General features: G+C 42.1%; 1 long non-coding RNA gene across 1 annotated transcript in view; it reads left to right on the forward strand.

The window, feature by feature from the left end:
• The first annotated feature begins 7,191 nt into the window (after nucleotides 1-7,191).
• LOC113952283 overlaps nucleotides 7,192-15,064 on the forward strand; it is a 136,659-nt gene continuing 128,786 nt past the window's right edge. The window contains exons 1-2 of the long non-coding RNA XR_003529491.1: nucleotides 7,192-7,362; nucleotides 9,536-9,845. This is a non-coding gene — a long non-coding RNA (uncharacterized LOC113952283). The remainder of the gene's footprint in view (nucleotides 7,363-9,535; nucleotides 9,846-15,064) is intronic.

Genomic DNA, 15,064 nt, shown 5'->3' on the forward strand with positions numbered 1-15,064 from the left:
AAAGCCCTGTTAAACAAGGCCAAGATTGTAAATAGGATTCCAATCTTTTTCTTGGCATTGTCCTATATATTCTCTATATGAGGGAATTCAAGACAAGGATTTTGTAGTCTCACTGCTTAACAAATATTCAGATGGCTTCTCAAAAAGTTTTATGAACCAAAGAGTTCATATTGACAATGATAGCAGCACCTTTGTCAACACCGTGGGATGATTTCTTAAATGAAGGCTTACGTTTTCCATATAAACCAGAGAGAAGGATAATTGATTAAATCAGATGAAAAGCAACTAGAAGTGACTTGAACATTGTATAGGGGTGAGAAGAATGGATATTATCAAACAATATATTCAGAATGTTAGTCTCAAACATTCAAAATAAACTGTCATATTTTTCTTACAATTTTGAAGGTAAAGGTATGTGTATATTAGATAATCTTCATGCAATATCAAATTTTTGTAGCTATATTTCGACTTATTATGTCTCAAACAGATCAAAATTTTCATGACAGAATAAGTCCAAGTTAATGTTTTAAAACTTTAAGGTTGAAGAAAGTAAGGCTGAAACAGAACTCCCCAAACTTAGTCTTATTTTGGCAATAACAATCCATTTAAGTAGTACTCATATATAGCATAAATGGGAACAAGAATATGGAAAAGTAATGATTTTGCCCTTATCTCTTAAGAACAGCATAAAATGGACCTGTTCATTTGTTCAGCTTGCAATGGAGATTTCATTTTTCATAATAAAAATTTTTATTTGCGAGGAATAGAAAACGTACTAGCAACCATCATAAACAAACATATTGCTGAACTAAACTCTTCTTTGAATTTGCTTGGGAATTATCTGTTTCTCTAGTGATTCTTGTACAAGATCTGTTTGAAGAACCACAGGCTCGGAGGGAAAAGTGGCAGAAACAGTTAAAATAGAATCAGGTGTGTGTCAAGTTATTGATTTGCCAAATAAAAAAACCCAACCAGAAACCCAACAAAACAAGATATAAATGGAGGTGACAAAGAAGCTCTGGCGTACACATTTTAAAAAAAGTTATGTTTATGGGGTCTGTGAGATAAGACTTGGCTTGATCAAAATGGAGACTTCATGGAAAAGAAGACCAGAGAGGCTTTCACTACCTTTTTGCTGGCTTAGGAGAAAACATAAGGAAAATGCAGGTAGTTGCAAATCAATTACAAATTATATTTTCTTTTTCTAGAGTGCAGATGTTATGAAAGACTTTTAGGTGATTTCAAAGAATGCAGCGCTGGAAAGCTCATTGTTTTCTATCATTTTGGAATAATATAATTTGTGTTGGGTTTTTGGTTTGGTTTTGGTTTGGGTTTTCCCCTAAAGAAAACATTCTATAAATTTGCTGAATATGTGTCTACAGAGAAGAATATCTTCATGCCAAAACAATTCTCTCATTTGCAGGTTTGTCTGTCTTGGTCTTTACATTTACAGGAGTAGATTAACCTATTGATTTGATTCACACTTTTACAAGAGAGAGCAGTGGTGAAATCAGCTTCTGCATATAGAAAAATAAAACGAGAATAGCTAGTTCTAGTTTGCTAGGACAGCAAAACTCAGAAGGTCATCTGAATTATCAACTAAAAGACCACCTTTTGCTGATCATCTGCCGTATTGCCCATGTTCCTACACCTATCAATATTCAAAAGCCCATAAGCAAGTTAGAACTTTCAGATGCTCTTGGAAGAAAAGCAGTAGTTCAGTTCTCAGGGAAGCAGAGTCAAACAACACTAAGCAACTTTTTTTGCAGTCTTTTCTCACAGTAAAAGCAAAGACAGTAACTGTAGCTGATGTATGCTAACTTTCCTGTGAGTTCTGTGGGTTTAATGCTGATGTATTAAAATACAAAGGACTGAAACCAACCCTCCTCTTCTGGGACACTCTGTGATAATGGTTTAGTGGATCTTATGTGGTCTGAATTTCTTCTATGCAGCCAGGAACAAAGATCAGAAGAGATCATGTGGGTTTTCAAATCTGACCTCTGGCAAAGTGCAGGTAAATGGCTGGAGGGGTCACAGGTGACATGCTTTAGGACTCTCCCCCCCTTTTCACCAAAAAGACCCTGAGGTAGGAAGTCAAAAAAGGCACATGTAGGATGTGTAATGGGAGTGAGACATAATCAGCATCCTGCTCTCAGCTGCAGGCTGGCCAGCTCTTCATTTTGATCTGCACTTAAGAGCCTCCACATGAATGGCAGGGGTTTGGAGGTGGCACGTGCTTTAAAATGGCCATTGCCACTAGTGTGGCAACCAAATGTTGAATATGAGTGTTACAGCCCCAAAAACCCACTCAGCTAGCAAACTTCAAGCAATTGTATGTTTTCTTGGTAAATGTAATGGAACCTAAACAAGTTAATGTAAGTAATCCCTCAAAGAGATTAAAACAATCCTGTAAGTACATTATCTCTGCAGGAAGGTTTCCTGTCCTGTGCAGCCAGTCTTGCTTTCAGGCCCCCGTTTATAAAATTAGTTGTACACTAATTTAATGTGGTGGCGAGACATAAAATTAATTAAAAAACATAACTAGAAGCTAAAACCAAACAAATTTTTATTTAAAATGAAGTACAGTCCTTTTTTTTTTTTTTTTTTACAGCAAGCGTTGTAGTTGACTTCACTCTTAAGAGAAGTCATTGACTGTATATCACATGATGTTTTAGCAAAATGGAAAACCTTTCTGGAAGTCAGACATCAGAGGAATATGGCCAACCAGGATAAATACAGGAGAAACTGGGTCTAGTTTGAGAAAAAAAGTTTGATTTAATGATGATTTAATGAACTTTTCTGATCTTAAAAGTCCTCAGTTTATGTCTAGAGTGAATTTTGATGAAGCCTTTCCTCATGAAGCCTTTCCTCAGGAAGACTTGGGAAGCAAAATAAAAGTCACATGAAGTAAGAAAGAGATTCAGATCTCTGAGACTGAAAGAATGAAGAAAAATGTGGTTCTGCAGTGGGGGAATCAAGGATTTAAAAACTAAACATATGTAGTTTAGGCCACTTTTCCCCATTATTTGGGAGCCAGAAAAGACTAGGTCACTGCCATTTGTAAGTGGCATTTGTAAATATTGGCACTCTAGGGGAAATTCTTCACTGTTATGGCTTTCTTCAAACCAGATCAGTTATCATCCATCCTACAGCCACAGTGAAAACTAAATACAAAGGCAAAAAGGAAGAATGAAAGATGAAGGAATGCTGCTTTAGAATCATTATTCTTATCCTTAGTTCTCCTTGAGTTTAATCCCATGTCAGGCTTTCCACTATTTTTTAAGGGATGAATGTCAGGCAAAATGGAGTATTGTAATCTGGGTCATTCTGTTTGCCCTTTTTTCATACTGGCACAACGCTGGCAATAGATTCTCATAATTTCCATGACATTCCAGGATTTATTAAACTGAATATCACTTGAAGTACCAAGTATTTTCTGATGCTAGGGTGCAAGGCATCCGGAGCTAAGGATTCCATGTTTATTGGAAATAGGTGCTGCCCAAAGACCAGGTCATTTTCTGTGTGCAGTATTTATCTTTCCACTTACAGAACACAGGTATCGTTATTAGTACATTTTGTATCATAATTAAAAATGTTACTATGTCCACTGACAGGTGTATGAGCATTATTAGGAGATGCTTAATCCCTCACTTACTGTAAAATTATTGGAATTTCATCCGTTCCAGATGCGGATTTTTCAGTAATGTTTTTGACTTTTCCAAATAATTTTATGCATTATATTATTTCTATTTCATGTTAATTATCATCAACTGCTCCTTTTTTCTTGCTTCCTATGTATTCCTTTTTACTGCTTAATGTTTCTCTTTACCTAACCAATGAACCAAAGAGAAATTTCTACTAAATTTTATTTTCTCGATGGTAGATGCCCATTTATCCATCAAATAAACTCTTCTATAAGACACAGTAAATTTTATTGAAATGTTTCTGACATTTTTGTCCTTTCAAACAATTTTTCTGTTTTCCTCATCCTTGATCATTTAGCTCTTCATTAGATATTATAAACTGTGACTGTCTTTGTATGTATTGAATGTGATCAGGTCATGATTACAGGGCCCTAGGCAACTGGTGACCCCTGGTCCAACGATTAACTAATCTTTATTACTCATAATGAAGTAATAAGGTAGAAACATACCTTGTTTAAATACAGATAGTATTAGAGAATTACAATGTACATGATCATATTTTTTTAGACATTTTTGACCTCAAACTTCCAAGGACAGGTGGAGAAGTAGACATGGGTGATCCTATTTGCCTACCACACAAAGTCCAGCTCAGCTGGCAGGTCATGAGGCAAGTCAATATCCTTACAAATTATCAGCAAGTCATACCTTCATGAAATATACCTTTGATGTCTGCCAAAGCCAAAATCCTATGAAACCTGGAGCTACTTGTACAGTTTGTGCTTTTCCAGAGAAAGCCACTAAGAGTAGCCCTTGGTAAGATGTTTTCTGGTTGTGCCACAATGCACAATCTTCCACCAGATTTGGGGGTCATCTGGGAAAGAGACCCAGCAAAAAGATATATATGTGTTAGCAGAAGAGTACATGCTGTTTGGATTTTACTGTGCTTTGGTAAGAGAAGGCATGTGAAAAACAGAGAAAATAAGGATGGAAGTAATTAAAGGGCTATGGTACAGTTGTCATTCCTCTTACACCATGAAACCAAAGGATTAAGGAAACAAAAGTGTGGAGATGGAAAGGGAAACATCAACAAAACAACCATGGGAATAGTGTAGATGTAGAGAATAAAAATCTAGGATCACTGAAAAGTCAGAAACGGAGGGAAAGGAGAAACAGTGTGTAGCAAATAATTTAGGAGGAAATTGTAAAGGTGTTATAATAGTTGCTCCAGAGCACTCAAAGCAGAAGGGCAGAAGAAGGTGAAAGGAATAGTAAAGAATGACAAGGATGCACTTCGCAAGCCTGGTGTCACACTATGTTATGTATTATTATTTCACTTCAGAAACCTATAATGAAAACCAACAGCCATGTACATTGCCACAGAAAGTAGGAAGATGATGCTTGAGAGCAACATAAATCACAGGCAGCAATGGAAGAGCTGGGAGCAGTTTCTCTGGAGCAGGAGGATAAAAAGGGTGATCCTGGGTGGGGAGTTGCAAAATGTTTTGAAGAACAAAATTTTGAGGCTGACAGCATTGGGTAGGAGGGAATGGTTTTAATGAGCCTCAAATCTAGGGAAGATGGGCAGAAGAAAAGGAGCTGGGAAAAGGACAAGATGGGTTTGCTAGCATGAAATAAGCATGAGCTGAAGGGAAATAGGAAAGGACATAAGTGAGCAGGGACTGTAGAAGGTGTCAACAGGACTCCAGAGGCTAAATAGTGTGCCCTTCCCATCCTGTTTTTCCTTCTTCTTCTAAAAAAATCCCACCACATCTCAGGATCATACTCTGTTTTCTGACTCTGAAAAACTAACCCTACCATACGGGGTGCGGGCTGTTATTGACTACCAATTCCTAGTAACTTTTTCAAGGTTTCTTTTGCTTTTAAGGAAAAACAAACAAACAAAAAAAGAAAGTAAGCAGCAATCAGGACATCTTTCAGGCCTGGTGGGACAGCTCCTGATGGCTGGGAGCTGCCCACCGTGCACACTCACGGTATGCACACCACACTCACAGTGCACAAACTCGCAAGATACCCACGCGTGCTGCGACCGCCCACACAGTGCACACACGCACAAGCACCCTCGATGCCCCCCTTCCATGTGCACACGCACACCCTCGAAAAGACAAAGAGAGGCGCATCCGTGTCGTGGCCCCTTCACCCGGCAGCACCTCCCGGCAGCGCTCCCGCCCTGCCGGCAGCCCCAGGCCCGCCGCCCCGACGTGGGGGTTCCGCTCCGGGCGGGCCGCCCCGCTTCTCCCTGCCCTTCCCGAGCGCGGGACCGGGACGCTGAGATGCTAGGTGAGCACAAAAAAAGTTAGGTTTTAGTTACGGACCGGGGCAGGGAGGGCGGGTTTAGGCGGCAAGGCTGTTCCCCCGCGCTTTTGTTTAGTACGGGGGAGCGGACCCTTGACGGGGCTGAGCCGGGCGCTCACACCCCGGCCCTCAGCATGTGCCTGTCCCATGGCCCCGCCGTCGCCGTACGGCCGCGGGGTTGGGAAGGAGGAGGAGGACTGAGGCGGAAGGTGCCTCTTCAGCCTCACTCTCCCCCTCCAAGGTGAGCTGCAGCACTGCTCCGCGCTTCTTTTGTCTCTGTGCGAGGCCGCAGGGCACCCCCGCCCCGCCCCGCCCCGCCAAACTTTCGGCGGGGACCTCGGCGCCCCGACGGCCGCCCCGGCCCCAGGGCCGGGCAGGGTGCGGGGGCAGCCGCGGTTTCCGCCAGGGACGCGCCGGGGCTGCCGGCGACACCCGTGTCGGGAGTCCCCGTGGGGGAGGCCGAAGGGCAGGTGAAGGGGCCGTGGGGCTGACGGCGGTCCCCTCCTTCTCTTTTGGTTTCTTTGGGACGGATGCGGTCGGGCCCATCTTTGCACTTTACGCAACAGGTAGGGATGCCAGGAGCTGGCGGCGGTGGCACGGAGCCGCGGCCAGGAGCTTTCGGGGGCTCTTTTTTGTTACGGTCTCTGGAAAAGGGCGAAGGGGAGGGGGAGGAGAGGCAACAGTCTTCCGAAATTCCCCTTCAGTTGTTTATTTCTGTACTTCCCGTATCCATGAAAAAAGAGTTCGTTTCGCAACTCCCGAGTTTTATATTGTTTTGTATTTACTTTTTCCCCCCTTCTCTTTCTTTTAAAGTTATTTTTCTTTATGTCCTGCGTTTGCCCATCTCATTCCGGGAGATCAAACTGTCCGAAAGCAGATCCCCAGAGGCTTGTCCTCACTGACAGTCGGGGGAATCCAAACAAAGAGGTGCATCTACCGGAAATAATGATTTGAGAGATGGTTCTCTCCCTTTCCAACCCCCACTCCCCCGCCTTGAATTAAATTGTTTTCTTTTTCTGGGAGGTTCAGTTCGAGGGAAGTTTTGCGCTGGAGCCGGGGTCGCGGCTGAGAAGGGATGGAACAGACGGAAAGTTGCGGTGGTGGGAGGAGGCGGGGGGCGAGGGCAGAACGGGACCCCGGCGGCGCCCGGGCCGCGGGGGGAGCAGGGGCGCGGGGGACCTGCCGCCGCTGCCGGCTCTTTGTCTGCTCGGGCAACTTGAACAAAAGGAGAAACTCGGATTAACTCTCCATCTCTCCCTCGCCTCTCCCGGGTTATCTCATCTTCGGCAACTTTATCCGGAGAGATTTACTCAACTTTCTCCGAGCTCTCCCGCCGCTTAAAAGCAAAGAGCCCCGCCGTAGGCTTCGAAGGAAATCTGGTTTCACAGTTTAGAGAAAGGAGAAGGTACGTTTGGACTTGGGGTTTATTGTTCTTTCCCGGCTCCCTCGTCGCTCCCCCCTCCGCCCTGCCGTCCGCGCCTGGGGCTGGGAGCGCAGCGGAGGCGGCCGCGGGCCAGTCCAGCCTTTCCTTTGTACTTTTGGGAGCACATGCAGGTATTTTTGGGGTGCGTGAGGCAGTCACTCTGCCCGAGCTCCGGTAATGATGGCTGGGGGGCACTGCTCGAAGGGGTCTTGTCTCCTTCTTGTGCCTGCTTTGTGTTTTATTTTAGGGGCTTAACTTACTTCTTTTTTTGTGCGGAGGGAAGTGGACTCGGACGGCTTTCTGGATCGGACTGTGTTTTCAAGAGTTGAGACAGAGGAAAGCTGAAGACAGAGAAAACTTTTTGGGATTGTAGGAGTCCTGGCCAGGGAGTGGGGGGGCCACTGGTGGCCGTGGGGCTGGGCAGGGCAGCACGCAGCAGGGCCAAGGTGGGGGCTCCGCCGTGTGCCAGCTTGGGTCTGGGAGGTCGGGACACACAGAGAGTCTCACATTTGCTGCTGTGGAACCATCCTAGGGGAACAAGGTGCACAGAAGTGCCGAGGGACAGTTTTAGGAGGAGAGGGACTGGAGGGAGGACTTTGTTCTTCCGAATGCGTTGATCATAGGGAAAGGAGAGAATAGAATGGGTCAGTCCAGGCTGTCCCTTGGTCGGCTGGGCTTCCCCTGCACGGTGCAATTTGCTTCATCCCTTTGTAAACGCAAGAGTCGTTTTGGGTCTTGTTCCGTTCCTTTTGGTATTCGCACTTTCTAGAGCAAGCATCGAAACTTCAGAAAACTTACTCATATGCTCTTTGTACTTTTCTTAATTATCTCGATCAATGTAATATGTTATTATTTACCCATACTTTTTTCTATGCGATGTAACTACTATAACTTTTTTCTCATTTTTTCATCTCTGTTCGCTACTTTCTCTTTCCTGTGTTATTTTCTTGTCCCAATTTCTTAGTTGTCACTCTCTCTCCTTAGATCTATCCATGTCAGAATTTCTGAAGCCTCTACTTTTTCCCTTTCTGTTGTCACTCCTTCTCCTCCTTCCTGATCCCTTACCACCTACTCTTCTACCTTTATGCTTGCTTGCATTTCTCATGAAAAACTCCTTTTGCCAGGGTCTTTCCTTTCATGCATGCATAGGTATGCTGAAGTTTCTCCTGATGTGAAGCAAACATAAAGCTTCTTCTTGTTCTCTCTTCTAAACTTATTCTTCCGTGGTCGACCCTACCTACATGTTACTCAGTCGCACAGAGCTTCTAGCAATAGTTCTTCACCAATATTCACCTTCTCCTTTCTTCTTGTCTTTATCTCTGTGTACAGACATCTTCCAGTCTCTAAAAGCTTCTTCTAGTTCCTCTCCCTCGTCTTTGGTGCGGAAATTTGTTCTCTCTACTTTCCTGCACTCCAACTTGGCAGATGCGATGATGTTCTTCATGTCATTGTTCCCTCCTGTGCAGAGTACTAAAGTTTTTCTCTTCGTTCCTCATAGTCTCCTTCCCAACCTAAGCAAAATTTGCTGTTTGTACTTCTGAAGGAATTGCACAGAGGGAGTACCAGAGTAGACAGACGTGGGTTTGGACTCTTTGGCTTGCTCCCAGATGGGCCAAGTGTCAACAGTAGTTCTCATAGTCCAGGTCTCAACTGAAGTAGCACATCTGCTGGTGGAGGTGCTGTGGGGACACTGAGATAGGGCTAAGGAGGGAAAAAAGGTCACCATTAAGTTCTCTCCTCCATTGGACCAATATTTTTCCTTCAAAAGTGTTGAGGAGATTTATTTTTGCTACATGGGGCTTTTTTATTGACTTACTGTTTTCATTAGTTTTGAAACACCTGCAGGGCAGTTGAAGAGCCTTTATATTACCTTTCTTTCCTGTCACTTCAGTGCTTTCTGGAATATAAGACTGTGCAATCTGTAGAGATATATGTAAGACTTTTTCTTAAATCTTCTTCTGTTATACTCCGTCCTGGTGATGTTTTTAAAGCAGAATGCCATCTCCAGGCTTTGAGTTTAGGAGGTATCTAAATCTGTGAAGAAATATGTGTTTGAAATTATTCAGAAGAATGAAACTTTATATTTATATGTTAGTCCCCAAGTGGTGTGGCAGTTACTGTGCTGAACTAACACTTCTTCCTCTTATTTGAATAGGTCAAAACATGGTTGTCGGGAAAATGGGATGGTTGCCAGAACATCAATCTGTGATGGGTGCCATAGTGCATTACTCTTTGGATGGTGGAATACATCTTGGGATTCTTCAGGGGTGCTTAACGTGGTACAAACTGTACCGTACAGCTGCTTAGCATCTTAAATGTTTGCATTCATACGTAATTGTTAATGGTCTCCCGGGGGAAGTGGAAGAGTCTCTTGAAGCTGAAACTTGTGGATATTGTAGAAAATGCCGCTGAGACCTGTTGGATTATATCAGAACCTGACATCAAAGTTCTGCAGCTGATGAAAGGTATGCTTCTCCCCTGTTACAGAAGTACTGTGTCTCATACATCAAAATACTAAGTGCGTTGTCTTTGTTTTAAACAAACTTGCCTTGTAAACTTTTTTCTTTTTTTTTGTCTTTGCCTTGCTATTGATACCTACTGATACCTACTGATAGTTTGGAGTGGTGTAATCTGACAGAAATGGTTACTAGTGGTTTGACAAGGTTTATATCTTAAATGTAAAAGGAAAAACCAAACGTGAAAGTTTTTTTGTTTTCATAGTTAACTTATATTTTCAAGATAATGACTTCACGAGGTCTGTGAGTGCTTAGCAGCTCTAGAAAATGAGACTAGTCAACTTTTAAGAAAAACAAATTAAAGACAATTTAAACAAAGCTTTTTCTGCAGTCCCGATCTTCCAAATAGCCAACTTTGTTTGAAGGCATCACTATTGTTGAACTCAAGAATGCAACTGTCTATTATTTAACCTCTCTTCATTCAAGCAGCAACAAAAATCTTATAGATGGCTTGTGTTGGGGTGAGAGAGAGTAAATAAAACTATTTCCGTTAAAAATTCAAGGAATTATTTTGCTTCATATGTTTTTAAAGTTTTGATTTAAGGCTTCTTGCAGAGCCTGTTTGAATCCTGAATGTCCTAGTACTGAGAAAGTCTATTGGATGAAGTTCAGTGCTCTGTTTTCTTCTTATTTTATGAGATAATCAATGTACAAAAATGAAATGGAAACTAGTGGAGAAAACAAGTGGTTAGAGTTATTAATGAATAACAACTTATTCTTGAATCTAGATGAAGTGTTAATCCAGTAGTGAGGAAATCATTGAGCTCCTTACTGAATAATGATAACAGCAAAGCAAATTTTAAAAGTATTTAAAATCTGATCATTTTATACCTGTTTTGTGCACTTCATTATAGCTTAAAATGAATGACATGAAAATAGTCGGGTTTGCTGCGTGTTTCAGCTCAACTGATTGGTTCCAGCCTAAACCGTATGTAGGGCAGACAAGTATTCATAATCTTAAGGAAAGTGCTGAGCTGGCTGGCCTACTTTAGAGCAAAACAGAAATCTGAACTAATAATCACTTGTGATCCTTTCCAGTTGTAAACAGAGATACAAGAAGCAATACAGTTCTAATTTCCTGGTTCTGATTGTGTTTTAATAAAGACCTACGCTTAATTTTCTCGATTATTGAGGATAAGCTTTCTGTTGCGTACTGAATGCAATTAGTGTACGTTTAGATTTACATTTGTAATATTGTTCTGCTGTTATACTATTTTTGAACTTTACGTGACTTAAGTTAGCCATATGAAAGTCTTCAATTTGAAGTCTTGGAGATGGAAAGTCTTAGGCTGTTTGTGGAAAGAGAAAACAAAGAATAATAAATGGATTTTGCTGGATAAAAATGCTTAGAGCTGCTATCTAGTGTCATCTTGGAAAAGAAGCCCAGTCATTATGTGTCTGTATTTAAAGGAAATCAAAACTGCAATCTTTTTTTCTTTCTGTGAAGATTTTCTTCTAGTTCAGTGTCTTTTCAGGCACTTGTCATTCTTTAGGAAAAGCATACTGGACAGAAAGTTACACTTAATTTATCTACATGAAAGCTATTAATTTTCATCAACACTGAAAACTGATGGGAATTTTTACTTATTGTTACTGTAAATAAAGACTGTTCCTTATCTTAGCTTCATCTGAAAGTTTGTGTGATTGAATATAATAATTGCCATAGAATTCTAGATATATTATGCAAATTATTAAATATATTTGTGTTTGCTTATATCTGTAATATTTCAAACTTTAATAACTTGGTGACAAACGGTTAAGATTTACCACTTATTGGTCTTCAAATTTCTTTGGACTCTTTCCAATAAAATGAAAAGAATCATTCTCCTATTTGGAGATGAGATCTGCAGAGAGAGAAAAAGCAGGGCCAGCTAGGAAATGTTGAGTGCAGTAGTTCCCCACTGGTAGATGTGCTGCATCGGTGGGAGATGAGACCCTTGTGGGGCTTCCATAGAGATGGGGAACATGCTTTCTGGGGTGCCCTGGCCAAAGTGTCCCCTGGGAGCAGACCCAGCAAAAGAGTCAGATGAGCCAGGGGTTGGTTGGGTGGAGGCTGAGCACTGTGGCAAAGGAGGAGCACCTGGGCCCTGGAAGGGGTGATGGGGAGCACTTGCCTTACCTGCAGTGGGAAGGAGCCTTGCTGCCCTCAGTGGGGGCTGGTTGTAATGAGCTGGGGAGCTGCTGCTTGAGAGGAGAGTTTCAGGTATATGAGCCTGAAGTGTATGAAAGGGATTGTTTCTGTGTTTTGTCTTTGGTTCAATTGGGCAGTCGCTTCCTTTGCTTGTGACGTCCTGGAAGGTGATGGAAATCCTTGCAGGTGTCCAAGGCAGTATGGACTTGGAGGTGAGCTCTGAACACCCCCTCACAAGCTTACCCTGGAATGTGTAATCTGGTAGCAGAATTTACAGCTAAACGTAATTAAACCAAATCCAGACAATCAGAACAGTGATTCCTCCTTTGAACTGTGCTCTCAGTTAAGAAAATCTTCTAGCCAATGTACTTGGCTGTTTCAGAAAGTGTTATGCTTTATGTAACTGAGGTGAGAGTAAACATGAGGGTGTCTCAGTCCAGCTGAGCCCGTGTGGAATGGATTTAATAGGCTGCAAGGGGGGGGTTTCATGGTGCGGTATGTGTGTGCAGGTGAGTTGCAGTGCTGGAGTTGTGTGTTGAGAAGGATGGGCAGAGGAGAAAAGGGCAGGTCAGAATTTTAGGTGGAGGAGGAGGTGATATATGGAGTAACTTCCTATCAATTAACATCTAGGAGAGTAGGAAGAAAAATGTAGTAAGGACTTAATTTCTTTGTTCCTTCCCTTTAGTTGAAGTGTTTTTCTGGGTACATGAACTCCAGAATTCCCAAGTGAGGTAGAAATTTCTGTGGACCCACATGTGCCCCACTGGTTCATGACACAAAAATGGAGATGGGGATGCTTTTGTGAGGGTGTGCTGCCTTTCATCCCTCCTGTGGGAGGCCCCACTCCTGGCAGTGAAGGACAAAGGAGCCTTGTTCTCTGGATGCTCTATCAGAGCGTCCTCCTCAGGATGAAGAGGCACAGTTTGACTCTTGAGTAAAATTCTGTGAGAAAGCTTCTAGAAATACAATTGTAAGTCCTTGAAAGGGCTCCCAAACAGTCCAAAGATTATTGTGCAATTATGAGGAGGCTGGCTTGGTATATAGTGACTTCACGATCTTCACTGAGAAAGTGAGGTAGAAGCTATAGGACTGGGCATGTTACTAGAGTGGTTGCATAGAAAATGGTATTGATAATAGTGTCTGGGTTTTTTTCCTCCTTATTTTGCTGAGGGCTAGTTGAATCTCATGTGCTGAATCATATAGCTTACTATAGTAGAAATCACAATTACAAATATGATGTTTTCTTCTTTTTTAATTTTTCTGCTTTCACTTGTTTGCCACCTTATCATGCAATTTGAGGTACAGTACTCTTACAGAAGCAATATAACCATTGGAGTAAAGCTGTTTCTATTTAGCTGGAAAGGAGAGAGTTTCTGCCTGAAATTTGGGGGTGGGTTTACACAAACCCCAACTCCCCACACCTTACAGTCATGCTTGAGAAATAATTGCATGAAAACTCATAATGAAAATGAAGCTTCCAACATGTGACCTGCTTTCTGTAAAATGCTCTCAGTTGTGTCAGGACAGAAGCATATGGTGTCTGGCATAGTTTTCTGTTTCTTGATTGGATTTATTTTGCGTAAATTTCATGTTCATTGTCATAACATGAAATTTATCAAAAACTATTTGTGAAGCCTGAGGTGGGATGCTGTTGTATTTGAGACCTTGACCTTTCCTTGATTGAAAGGCATTGATGTGTTTGGGTTTGGTGGGGGGAATGGATAAGCTAGAGGGATTTAGAATATTTTAATACAAAATTAGATACGGTCTTTGAGGACAGGGACAGTACTTCCTCTGAAATGTTGACTGCTACAAGTGTGGATTCTGTATTTATATTCATGAATATTGCAGTTTAGTGAGAACAGCTACGTTTAATTTTGCACAAAAGAGAAAAGAAGAGAAAAAGTTCCTACCTAGTCCAGAAGTGCTGGTCTAGGCACCTTTTTTTTCTTTTTTTTTTTTTTTTTTTAATTATTTCTGAAGCCATAAGTCCTGCATGAGGCGATGAGTGTGGTATTGCTCTGGATGTCAGCATTACTTCTCCAGCAGGGATAAGAGCGCAGTGAAGTAGAACCACAGATGTTTTCATAGAATTCCTCAAAGGCATGGGAGGTGTGTGGATGTGGAGGGAGGAGGCATATGATTGCCACAAAATGTAATAAAGTGGGCAATGGGAGTGGGTAAGATAAAGATGGAATCTGACTTGGTTGTGAGCCAGTGATGATTGGTGAGGAGAGGAAGCGGTCAGGCATTTTGAAGATGAGGGCTAGTTGCTAGTGATGGATGGAATAGAGAAAAGAGAAGTGGATTTTGTGGGAATGGGTGAGAAGCTGTCATTATTTATGTGTCTGGAGGCCTCTACCATCAGAGCATTTCTAATAGGAAAATGTAGTGAAATCTTTAAACGGCTGTGGCATAGGTTGTAAATATCTCAGGAACCAGTAGTATTGGCATCTTTTTAGTGTATGACAGAGTTGTGCTCTTTCATGCTGTAAAAGGAAACAAATATAACTTTACCTTTGCACCTTTTGAATGAAATTACTCCCAAAATAAGTGGAGTCTTCAATTGAGGATACAAGTTAATGTCCTGTTTTGCTTTGCAGTGCTGTGCAAGGGAAGAATTCATTTAGGTAAGCAGTTCAGGAGTTGTATGTGTTATTTTCAGATTATCTCAGAGATGAGACTTTGTGTGGCGGCTCGTTAGTTATCTTTCAGAATTTGAAAATGGGTTTTTAGTTGGTACCAGTGCTGCTCTGTGCATATGCTCCGAAAATAACAAAAGTTGTGATGGCTCCAGAACACCTAAGAAGGAACCCAGATTATGCAGCAAACATTGCGCTGTATCTAAGCAACTTGCTGCTTTTGTGCAGCATGTGTGGTGCGGTGCCATGTAGGGTGTTAATTTAGACCTGTAAGCTACTTTGTGTAATTGTGCTACTGGACTTCATCTGTCAATTGTTGCTTCTCTGCTGAGCTTGTTATGATGTAGCTTCAGCTCTGCTGGTGCTGGAGAGGACCTGAGCTGGTGGTAGCTCAG

The sequence above is a fragment of the Corapipo altera genome, unplaced genomic scaffold (genome assembly GCF_003945725.1).
Source record: "Corapipo altera isolate COAL_440 unplaced genomic scaffold, ASM394572v1 60, whole genome shotgun sequence".
Taxonomy (NCBI): Eukaryota; Metazoa; Chordata; class Aves; order Passeriformes; family Pipridae; genus Corapipo; species Corapipo altera.